This window comes from Suncus etruscus, chromosome 3 (assembly GCF_024139225.1).
Source record: "Suncus etruscus isolate mSunEtr1 chromosome 3, mSunEtr1.pri.cur, whole genome shotgun sequence".
NCBI lineage: Eukaryota > Metazoa > Chordata > Mammalia > Eulipotyphla > Soricidae > Suncus > Suncus etruscus.
In genome coordinates this window covers 94,359,250-94,372,167 of record NC_064850.1, presented here as the reverse complement: position 1 = coordinate 94,372,167, position 12,918 = coordinate 94,359,250, and the positions used below count along the sequence as shown (strand labels likewise).

General features: G+C 34.1%; 1 non-coding gene across 1 annotated transcript; it reads right to left on the bottom strand.

Moving 5' to 3' along the window:
- Nucleotides 1-1,824: 1,824 nt before the first annotated feature.
- LOC126005399 (U2 spliceosomal RNA) lies at nucleotides 1,825-2,014 on the bottom strand. The gene has a single exon (XR_007494505.1). It is a non-coding gene; the product is annotated as a U2 spliceosomal RNA (small nuclear RNA).
- Nucleotides 2,015-12,918: the final 10,904 nt, after the last annotated feature.

Genomic DNA, 12,918 nt, shown 5'->3' with positions numbered 1-12,918 from the left:
TTTATTGTGGAAAGCTCCAATAGAGTGCATAAGAAACTTTTGGATGTGGATAAGCATAGAAATATGTGTGGAAGAAGAATAATCAAAATGTTAATAGGTGTAATTGCTATTTCATGTGATTATTTGTGACTCAAAATTTCTTCTTTTTCTCATTTGTTTTCTACATGAAACATCAATGACCTGTATTCTAAGAAAAATGTTATTCTTTCATGCTGTGGCAAAATTTCTATTTATATATATTTATAAATTAATGTTGAATGGGCTTTCTCCCAGCCTTCAATTCTTTTCTTGTGTTTTGTTTTTGGCCTCTATTGAATTCTGTTCACACTGCAAATTGCTTTTGCTTGTGAATACATTTGATAGTCTGTGCAGCTGTCCTTATACTTTCAAGGTGACATTTAATACTTGAATTTTAAGTCAGACTTTATCTTTGGTGCAGGAAATAATACCCGTTAAAGCATCTATTGCATTCTAAAATGTATATTCAGATAATATCTTTCTCATTAATTATTAACCTTATCACTGAATAGGTTACATGAAACTTGAACACTTACTAGTCCTGAGGACATTATATCATATGAATGATAGGATGACAAGAACTTTGACTCTCAAGGAAAATACATATTTTGCACTTCCTTCTGCTTTCTGACTCAACTCATAAAAATAGAGGCACTTTGAATTTGTTCCACTCAGAAAAATTGGTTTTGGCATTTTTCCTTAATATTTATTTATTTATTTATTTATTTATTTATTTATTTATTTATTTATTTATTTATTTATTTATGTTTTGGGGCCACACCTGGCAGTGTTCAGGGGTTAATCTTGGCTCTGCTCTCAGAAACTGCTCCTGGCAGGCTTTGGGGACCATATCCCATCCAGTGGTACAGGCATGTAAGGCTTTAAACACCCTTGCTATCACTCCAGCCCCTATTTTTAACATTTCTTCTTAGCCCTTGTGCTGATCCCAGTTCCTGACACTGGTATAGCCATGTCCTTGTCAGTAACAATTGTGTTTTAGACCTTTTCTAACACATTCAATTCTGTCCTTTTATAATCACTAGAGCTTTCTTCGGTTCTCTGATCATTTAGAAATGAGCTCTATGGGTCTGGAATGATAGCACAGCAGAAGGGCATTTGGGTTGCACACAGCTGACCCATAAGGAACTGAGTTTGATTTCAAGCATCCTAGATGGTCCCCTGACCTTGCCAGGAGCGATTTCTGAGTGCAGAACCAGGAATAACCCCAGAGCGCCACAGGGTATGGACCAAAAATTAAAAAAAGAAAAAGAAAGAAAATTAGTTCTAACTTTTCTGTGCATTAGGCTTAATAACTCACATAAATAGTAATAATGATATTAAAATGATAATGCTTAAGAAAATCAGGAGACTTATATACTGTTCATGAATCAGGATCCTTCTTCAAGTCTTCTGTAATTTATATGAAATTTAACAATATATTTTCTATATATTAAGGTCCATATTACCGTCCAAGGGTTTTAATGACAGAATACCTCAGTTTGTGTGGTTAAAGAACATAAATTTGTTTATTTATTTTTGTTCTGGGGCCACACCCTGAAGTGCTCAGAGGTTACCTGGCTCTGCATTTAGGAATTACTCCTGGTGTTTGGGGGGACCATATGGGATGCTGGGGATAGAACCTGTGTAATCTGCATGCAAGTGTCCTGCCCACTGGATTAATCCCTTCATCCCCTAAAATACATAAAGTTAAAGCTTTATTTTCTTACATTTGCTATTTGAAGAATCTACCTATTTATAAAAATTTTTAAATATTTTAAAATATAAACATATTATTTATATTAACTTTTTTTGTGCGCCGTTCCTGAAGTACTGCAATACCAGGTCGATGCGCGAAGTGGATGGAGCAAGCTCCTCTTCTGACTCCCAGCTCCCAAAATCCATTTAATATATTGTCCTCAGATAGAGGATGTATCAGATATTAAACTGATAAGAACAGATACTACACTTGATCTTAGCCAAAAGGTCAAGAAGCGATATATATTAACTTTTGATATGTCTCTAAAAATGGAAAGATATAATTAAAAATAACTTTTCTAATACTCATTTTTAATAGTTTTGTGAAACTCCAGATAATTAGCTTTATTCATCTATATGTGTATAGGTGTCACCTCTATAGAGAAAAACATTAAGATATGTACCATGTGAGGAATAAAAAAGAAACACATTAAGAGAGCAACGGAAAGTCAGAGTCATCAGAACTAAAGATTTGGTCTGTGGAACTGAGCTTACATGAGACTGTCTATTATCAGGAGGAGTCCTTGGGTTACTGGTTGTTAAGAAGTGGGCTCTCTGGTAATGGATGTCTTATTGGAGTGATATATGTATGAAGAGTATAATAGTGTTGCAAACCTTGGGACCTCAATAAAAATGGTTAAAATGCCAAACACATAAACATATTTCTCACAATTCTAGAGGCAGAAAATCCAAGATCAGTTTACTTTCCCTGAGACTTCTCTTCTTCACTCATCCTAGGCCTCTCAATGTGCCCTCAGAGAAATATTTCTTTCTTCATGAACACAGTGGGTGGCTCATTGTGTAGGGCATTATTTTAATTGAACTAAGGGCCAACCTGATAAGCTCCATTTAATTTAACCATATCCTAAAAGGCGGCCCTGTCTACAAATCCAGTCACATTCAGAGATACTGGGGAGGAAACAGGATTTCACATATGAATTTTAAGGGAGGACACAATTATTTTCATAATAAAACCAAATTAATTCTTTTGTATTTTTCAATAGTTTATTATAATATATATATAATTATAATATTATAATTATAATATAATTATAATATAATTATAATATAATATAATTATAATATAATTATAATATTATAATATTATGATATTATAATATTATAATATATTATATATATTATATATTATTATATATAAATATATATATATTATATATTATTATATATTATATTATAATATATTATATAATATAATATTATATAATATTATAATATTATAATAATTATATTATTTAAATAAATATATTTATTATATATATATTCAAGGCTTTTTTTTTTCTTTTTTTTGGTTTTTTGGTGTTTGGGTCACTTCCGGCAGCACTCTTGAATCTGTGCAAGAGCAACTCTTCAGAGATTAGGGAATTTCTTAGGTATTATTTTTTTTCACCAGCCATTCTTCTCTTTTCTCTCTTCTGTTATTCCTATGATTAATAGATTATTACTCTTTCTGTTATCTATCACATAAGAATAGACTCTCAGACCAATGGAATAGAATGTAAATGCCAGAAAGAGAACAGTAGATTTAGGAACAGTTAATCTTTGATGAAGAAGCTAAAAGTATGAAATAAAGCAAGGAAAGACTCTTCAACAAATAGTGTTGGGTGAAAATCTTGGTCACATACAAAAAGCTAACCCAGCCCTCTTTTTAGTATCATGCACAAAATTAAAGCCAAAATGGATTAAAGACCTTAGTGTTCAACCTAAGGTTATATATTCTCAAGTTATATTGAAGAAAACATAGGCAGAATGCTACATGACACAAAAGCTAATGATATTTTTAAGTATTGAGTGCTATTGGGAAAACAAATGTAATTAAAGATAAATGAATCATATTAAGCTAAGAATTTTCTACATGACAAAAGAAATGATTAACAGATGAGAAAAAATGAGTGACAAAAGAAACTGTGGTACATTTATACAATGGAATACTACAGAGCTGTTAGTAAAAATGAAGTCATGAAATATGCTTATATGTGGTTGGGTATTATGCTGAGTGAAATGAGTCTGAAGAATAGACATAGAATAATCTCATTTATTTGTGGGTCATAAAAGAATAAAAGATAGTATGGTAAAAAAAAATATCTAGAAATTATAGAGATGAGGGCCAGGAGGACCAGTTCATGGTAGGAAGCTTGCCACAAATAATTAAATAGGAATTTAATCAACAACAATTGACAAATAATCATTAACATTAGTGTAAGTCACAGTGTCAAAAAGGAAAACAAAGGATGAGAGAGAGATAAAGAGAAAGACAGAGAGGGAGAAATATAATGTCTGCCCAGGGGGGAGCATGGGGTTGGGGTTAGGGAATCTGGGAACACTGGTGACAGGAAACGTGTATAGATGTGTATGTTGCATGACTGACACGCAATCATGAACAAATTTGTAACGAATTTGTAATTTTGGTGCTTAAATAAATTTATGAAAAAAGAACTAAAATCTAAAAATGTGATGAATAGAAAAAATGATGCCTTACAGATAGAAGTATTTGCCCACCATTAACCTGATAAATGGTTTATATCTGAGTTATATAAAAAATTCCTAAACTTATGAGGAAAAATTAACTTGCTCATAAAATCAGATGCAGAGATGATAAAATTTTTTTTTAAAGAAAACATACTGATAGCTAAGAGGTATATAAAACATACTTTGCATCACTTATCAACAGAAAAATGCAAATAAAAATAACAATGAGGGAGCCAGAGCAGTGACGCAAGGGATAAGGTCTCTGCCTTGCCCGGGCTAGCCTAGGACAGACCATGGTTCTATCCCCCTGCACCCCGTGATGTCCCATATGGTCGCCCACACCAGGAGCGAATTCTAAGTGCATAGTCAGAAGTAACCCCTGAGTGTCACCTGGTGTGGCCCCAAAATGAAATAAATAAAAAAATAAATAAAATAACAATGAGATAACATCTTATATCAGTGATTGGATAAATCAGGGGACAAGGGGACTCTCACTTCTGCAGGAATTTTTTGGGAAAACGATACAAAAAATTTTCAAAAAAACTAGAAATTGATCTGGCCATCTCACTTCTTGACACTTACTTCTAGTGCCCAAAACTATTGAGAAAACCTTCTTCTTTTTTACGTTCGTTGTAGCACTACTCACAGTAGTGTCCAAGAGTCCAAGAACAGATAAATGGAAAAGAAACTTTAGTATGTACAGACAATGGAATACTACTTGAATTTAAACATTCTTTAAGAAAATATGAAGATATTTTATTTTCTGTCAAATGGATGGATCTGGAGATGATGAGTGAATTCAGGTGAGGGACAGACACAGGATTATTTTTCTCATATGTGATATATAAAGAGCAAATTAGTAGTATAACACATACAGAAAGGTAACAGAAACTGTAAACTGTTTTCAGTAAGAAGATGCTGCCACAGAAGATAGGAAGGAATAGAAGACAATGGTGGAGGGAATCACACTTTGGCAGAGGGTGTGGTGCTGGAATGGGTTATCAATAAAACCCCACCATTAACAGTATTGTAAACCATGATATTTAAAATGGAATAAATATTAAAAAATTAAAAAATTAAAGAACTCTGAGCACTTCCAATCATGATCCTAAGCACAGCACTAGAAATAAACCCTGAAGGCTCCAGGGAATAGCATAAAATCCAAAACAAACAAATAATGTAGACTTAGGTATGGAACACATTAGTGATCCTGATGACAGATTGATAGCTATGTGGTAGACACAGGGGAAGTAAAAGAAAAGAAAATCTAAAGGCAACGATTAAGGCAGTTGGAAACCTTCCTTAACCTTGACAAATTTGCCTGGGGCCATTTGCAGGCAGATGGGTATTTCCAACCCTATTTAAACCATTCATCTTTATACAGTCTTGGTTCTCCCTCTATTATATCTGACTTTATTGCTTTTGGATCCTTTCACACAATTAATTGAGATAAAATCCTCAATATTGCTGTTGATTATAGGTTAGACTTTGAGATATATTGACAGAATAAAAGTAATCTGTCAGCTATACTTTATGTCTATGCTCTTTTAGGTATTAGAAATTTCCAGTGTTGTAATGCTAATTCTAAACATTCAGTATTGCTTGGAGTTTCTTTCTTCAGGGAGTAAAAACATACCATCTCCTAATTTGTCTTTTTTCTTTAGGTTTATTGATTATGACCAGCCTTTGAAAGAGGCATTTCATGTACTATGACAGACTGTGTAATTTCCAATATTGTTAACATAGGCTTTTATGCATACAATGTTCTCACTTCATACTCTCCCCCAGAGTTTTTGCTTCTCTCACCATTGTCTAAGATTCTTCTTCATATTTATTAGTGTGCTCTCCTCTCTGATGGGAAGATAAACATTTTTATAATGCTTTTCTAAGGAAGAGGCAGTACTTAATCTGCATAATAGATTTTTTTTAACTTACTATATGTACTTTATGGTTTATTTTCTTTACCTGTATTTGCTGATAATCTCTAATAACCAATCTTTATTTTTGTTTGTTTGGGAGGCACACCCTCCAGTGCTGCTTCAGGGCCTACTTTTGGCTCGGTGCTCTAGAATCACTCCTAAATCCAGATAAGCAGTATTCAAGGCAAGTACACCAATGATTGTACTCCTTACTCCTCCAGTTTCATTACCAACCTTTCTTTTCTCTCCCATGCACTACTTTCCCTGCAATGTCTTTCTATTACTGAATCCAAATTTTTGTACCTGCCACTTTGAGGTTATTGTTTGAGAGAGTTAGTGTGAGGAAAAACAGGCTTAGACAATTCTAGCAACCTCAGAATATAGTGGACTTGTCCTCCCAAAATATCCTGTCTGTTTGATCCTATAGGTTTTTATAGTGAAAGATAAGAAGGAAAATTCTCCCTTGTTCCCTCCTTCCAGGGCATATACTTCACCACAATGTATTTTCTGTTACTCATTAAAAAGCCAGGGAGAATGCTGAAATGCTGAAAAACTAGCCTCATCTATAAATGAGCTGCAATTTAGGGGGATAATTGCTTGAATATTAGGTCCAGTAAAATTCAGAAGGCTACATTCTATACTGTGATCTAGAGATATGCTTGTGTAGGTTAGACATGACTGCAATCTTTTATTCAGAGGTGGGTACCATTTTCCGAACTCACCATGCTTGTACTTCACTTTTTTTTTTTTTGGTTTTTCAGGCCACACCCATTTGATGCTCAGGGGTTACTCCTGGCTAAGCACTCAGAAATTGTCCCTGGCTTGGGGGGACCATATGGGACGCCAGGGATCAAACCAAGGTCCTTCCTTTGCTAACACTTGCAAGGCAGACACCTTACCTCTAGCGCCACCTCACCGGCCCCTGTACTTCACATTTTAAAAAAATTTTTAAATGTTCTTATCATTGTAAATATAAAGAATATTATTGAATATAATATGACTTATTAAAAACAGTATAGAACTATTGTTAGTCTTAGATATTTTAAAAATTAATACTTACCAGATAACAGTGGTTTATAGACTGCAAATGTTTATATGTTTTAGCAATACAATTTTATTATACTACACCTATCTCCCAAATGCCAATGTTCATAGTCAAAGTGCTAAGTTGATCATCATTGGCATTTGCTCATGAATTACAAAATACTTTGACAAACATTTTAATGCAAACCCTTTTAGTTATGATTATAAGTGTCCAGGATAAAATTTTAAGACAGTAATAAATTATATTAAATTGATTAAATTCCATAGCAATTTAAAAAATAGAACAGCTAAACCACTTTCGATTTTACTTTATATGTTATAAAATTAATTTTATCAAGATCAATTTTTCAATTTAAATATTAGGACTAATATTTGATTCATCAATCAAATGTTATTCACTCTGGCTTTTTGCCAATGAGAATTTTCCTTCCTATCGATCATTTCTTTAAAGTCTAGTAATCTATGATCAATTTTTGTGGGTATAGATGCATCAAGAATGATTTTTTGATCAATTTTTATTTAATTTCTTGTTTATGTTTTAAATTAATGATTTATTTTATGTATTTCTCTAGGAATGCTTACCATAAATTAGAAATGAGATTAATAGGTATATATTAGTCAGTATAAGACAAATGGGGAGCATTGTTGTGCTAAAAGTGGGAGCAAAACACAGATACAGAGGAGACAAGAAGAGAAAGAAATGTGGAATAGAAGGTGGTGTTAGGAGGAGAGGGTGAGAAAAAATAATTCAGAAGAAGTTATCTTAGTGTACTGGGTGCTAAGCAATATGTGGTACTTATGCAGAGTGAGGTTATCAAAATATCCTTTGTGAGTAATTGTTTTATGTATTTAACTTGTCAGTGTAAACCCTTTTTTTGTAAGCATTATCTTTGGAACTTGATTCTTTGTTGAAAACAAATGTATTTTTGCCACAGAATGCTTTTGTAGTTTTGAGAGATATAAAAAGAAAAAACATTACAGATCATGTAAGATTGAGATAAGGAAATGTATTAGTCCTTTGAAATCCACTGCAAATAAATCCTAACATAATGTACATAATTCTTACTCTGTAAGGAAAAGCATAGAAGAAAAATGTCTTTAAATAACATAGATTATGTATTTATTATGTACATTATAAAATATATATATTATGTTCTCTCTCTATATCCCTTTAGATGACTTTGCATAGGGTCCAATTTGTCCCTTGTTTGCTAGAAAGTCAACTGAAATAATTTTCATCTGGTGTGTGGAAAACATCAAATCTGCCTGACTTATGTTTAACTGACAGTAAGGCTTTCTAGGCTGGAACTTCATTATATTTATAAAAGGAACTACAAGTTTGATGTCTACAGGATGTTCTTATAGGTCCCATTGGACATTCTGCAAATGTCTGAATAAGAGAGTAGTGTCAACACAGCTTTGTTCAATCTGAAGACTAGGACACTTTCATAATGAAGCAGCTGCCATCCCTCCTACCATTATCGACCCCAGGCTGGGTGGTAGGTTGGAGTAAGGGTCTGGCATAGGCTGACCCTTGGTTAATGGGAACTGAGTGTGATCGAATTAGCTCAGTTGGGAGTTTTGAAAATTACATTAGCTCATCTAACAAAAGTGAATTCGCCAATAATTTATGTGATGGATTTACAATTAGAGTATAGAGATACTTTGATTTTCCTTTCTTTGTGAATTTCTACTAGAAAATAAAAGGAAAATGAAAAAGAATCCAAAAAAGATTAAAATTTAAAAGAGTAGATAGGTTTATATATAATCAGATTTTATCCTTTAGCTATTGGCTTGGTCTCCTGTTAGGGGTATTTTAGAAAATGATTGTTTAGTTTGATTTTTCTGGGGTCATTTACTTTTGTGTAATTTATTTAAAATAGGATAGAGGCCAAAGGGGAAAAATTTCCAAATCCCCTCTGGGTTCTTCTGAAGTTGATGAAACAAACCTATGAATAACAAGCAGATTAGTGAAAGAAAAAGGCCACATTTACATAAAAATGGAGAATATAAATTCTACATAAATTTTTTATTCTCTGCTGAAAATGTGATTTAAAATGTGTATTATGTGCAAAGCTAAAGTTAGGATGGAGAATGTCTAGGATATCCAGAAGAAAAAATAAGAACTTCAGTAATCAGGAAGAAACCATTTCATTTGGTAAAGCAGACATTCTAAATGTTTATATTGCCTTGAGATTGGTTTCTTCTATCTTGAGATAGCTGTAGATTGGGGTAGCATTGATTCTTTATGGACATAATTTTGCTTGAAACCAACAGTGCCTCAGTAGGCATTGACTGTTTTTAATGGAAATGTATGATATGTATCTTTAATTTTATATTTGATTTATGACATGTACTACTGGAGATAGTTTTACTTTTTGTTCGCTTGGTTTTTTGGGCCACACACGGTGATACTTAAAGGTTACTCCTGGCTATGCACTCAGAAATCACTCCTGGCTTGGGGGACCATATGGGATGCTGGAGGTTCGAACTGTGGTCCATCCTTATGGCTCAGTGCCACCGCTCTGGCCTGAGGAGATAGTTTTGTTTTGTAACTGTATGTCATGGTGATGCAATTAAAAACTTATTAATTTAAAGATTAAAAAATGTTGATTATAGGAAACTTCCTGTAGCTACACTGATAAGGTGCCATGATAGGTGTGCAGCCGCACATTGCTTGAGCATGAAGCAAAGTAATAATGAGTTTGTGAGTTTGTTGGGTTTTGCTTTGAGGCTACACCTAGTAATCAAATCCTAGGTGGGTGATTTAAGTGTACTCAGATGTGATCTGATCAACCAGTGTAAATTAAGACCTCCTTGTTTTCCAGACATAGATTGTCTCTCTCTGTGTGAGAATGTGAACACTGTTCAAGTCACAACACTAAGGTACATATAGTAGAATAAACATGATCTGGGCATCTTGGGGAAAATCTATCAAAACATTTATTGGGGGGCACACCCAGTGGTTTTCAGGGGCTACACTTGGTTCTGAAATTATGAAGCACTCATGTAGGCTCAGGGGACTTTATGGGATGTTGGAGATCAAACCTGGGTCAGCCACATGCAAACAAGTGCTCTACCTGCTGTGCAATAGCTCTGGTCCCTATCAGAACATTTTTAGGAAGAGCAGTCTATTGGTAAAAATTACTTTTAAGTATTAATATTTGTTGAAATATGTTAAAGTAAAACACAAATTTTAGTAATACTGATATCACTTAAAATTTCAGAGAACAAGTATTTTTCTTTCTCAATGGCCTGACTATATGAAAGTACACGAATTGAAAAATATTATTAATACTTAGATTTGGAAGCTATTAATTTTTGTACAGAAGAATTTTAGAATTGACCAGATGTGGTAAATAATATTTATTTATATAGCAGGATTCACTAAGAAGTAACTAACATGAGTTAAAAACATTTTTGTCATATGTGGCATTAAATATTTTACATGCTTCACAGTAAAAACTCAATATTAGAGTTATTTATATTTTATATCATACTGTTGTAGTGGACACAGGTGCTCAGATTCGTGTCTTCAGCCAGGACCTGGAGTTTGAAAGGAAAAATTCAGAAAATATTTTATTTAAGAGGTAGAAAAGAAATATCTGGGGAAGTATTTAGATTATGGGAGAGAATATCAATAAAGATTTCCAGAGGAAGCAGAAATGATTCCCCTTTATATCTTTTTAACAAAAGTATGTGGTAGGTAACCATTCATTTTTTTAATATAAATTTTTATTTTGATCATAATGGCTTACATATTGTTGACAATAATATTTTAGGTACATATTTACATAAAATCAGGGGGGATTCCCATCGCCAAATTGTCATCCCTACGCCTCCGTTTCTATCCTACCTCCCTTTTCCTTTTCCCTCACCCCAGGGCGGCTAGAATATGTGGTCCCCTCTGTATCTAACCCACTACTTAGTAGTCTTGCACCTGTTTGGTCCTGATGCCTCCCTTATTTCCCCCTCTATCTGGAGTCAGGACTAGCTAGTTCAAGTTGCGTGGTTTTGTTTGAAGGAGAAAAAAGCAATAAACTGGGGTAAGAGTCTAATACCCCGAAAATGGGCGGAGTCCTTCTAAAGGCTCTCATCATCACTCTGGGAGATGGAGAAAAAGTAGGTGAAACACTCCACTAGTACCAAAAGAAGTGTCAAATATCCAGTGAGGGCTCCAGCTATTTCGATAAGCACCACACAGAGCAGACAAAACAAACAAACAAACAAGTAGAAAAAAAATAAAACAAAAATAGACAAACAAAAATCACGCCATGGTCTTGAATTAAGAAACATGGCATAGCACATAACGAAAGAGAAGAAAGGAAGAGAAAAAAAAATTAAAAAAATAAGTATAATTGGGGACTACACTTTCAATAATCACACCCAAACAGAGAAATCGACCAAAATAGATTGGTAAATCAAAAATAATAATAACAATAATAAATGAAGGTACTATATATATTTATATCAAAAAAATAACCAAGGTTTTGTGCTTTTTGTATTTTTGTTTTTTTCCCTCCTGCACTGGCACAGTAAATATTGGGGTCATTCGAAAAAGAATTCACTTGGCCTAAGAGATATGGGATTTCTCCGTCCTTGGAGCATACTGTCATGGGATCAACTCTAGACATTGCTCAGGATCCTTTACTTTCCCGGTGGTGTTTTTTTTTGGTTTTTTTTTTTTGTTTTCTTTCTTTTTTTTTTTCCTTTGGTGTGTGGAAGACTTCTGCTCTGTGTTTAGAGGTCTCAGTATCTGTACAGATCCTGAGGTGGGACTTATGATGAAGTCAGTCTTTGTGGTTCTAGAGGTTCTGTTACCTCAGTGTCATTTTAACCCATCTTCTGTGGTTGATGATCTTGGTCTTTGCACTGAGCCTAGGGTGGCACCTAGGATAGCGTCTTTCTTTGTGCTCCCAAAAGCCCCATTCCGTTACAATTGTCTCTGCCGGATCTTTGGGGCTGGGGATCATGATTCTTGTGCAGGTCATAGTTCAAACCCTAAACTAGGGCTTATTTATTGGTCCCAAGATGTATACAGTCTGGTCGTGAATCAAGCAGCCAGTCATCTGTAAATCCCGATCTTGGGTTTTTGTCCTACCAAAGGGAGCCAAGACTTCTGGTTTTGTCTTGTCGTTAGTTGGTAAGGTAGGCTAATCTGCTCTAAGGTCAAAATGATCGCATTTTCCCCGTTGTCAGGATATCATGTTAGAGGTGGGCCTTGTTGTTGGTCTCGTCGTATTAAGGCCGTCCTGGATGGAGTTTGTTTCCTGCAGCTGTTGTGGAGAGCTGTGCCGTTTCTATGTCGGAGATCCAGGGTTCAAGGCTGGATGAATGGTATCTAATCACCTGAGGTCTAATTTGATTCCACATGACATATTTTCAAGGCAGGAGATATCCCTATATTTTAAATAACTATGAGTTCCTATCTCTAGTAGATAAGAGCTCTCTTTTATTTTTTTTTTTTAAATGTAAAATTTCCCCTTTACTTAGTGTGCCTTTGTAGGGGGAAGTGGTGCTACATTATAATGTCTGTGTATTCGTGGGTGGACTGATGGGATAACAGCCACAGGTCACCTACCAAAAAAACGAAGAAAAAAAAAAGGGGGGGGGGATTGAAACTGTATGTGCTCACAAATATATATGAAGGACAAACATTAAAAAAAAAGATAAATAAATAAATTAAAAAAAAAAA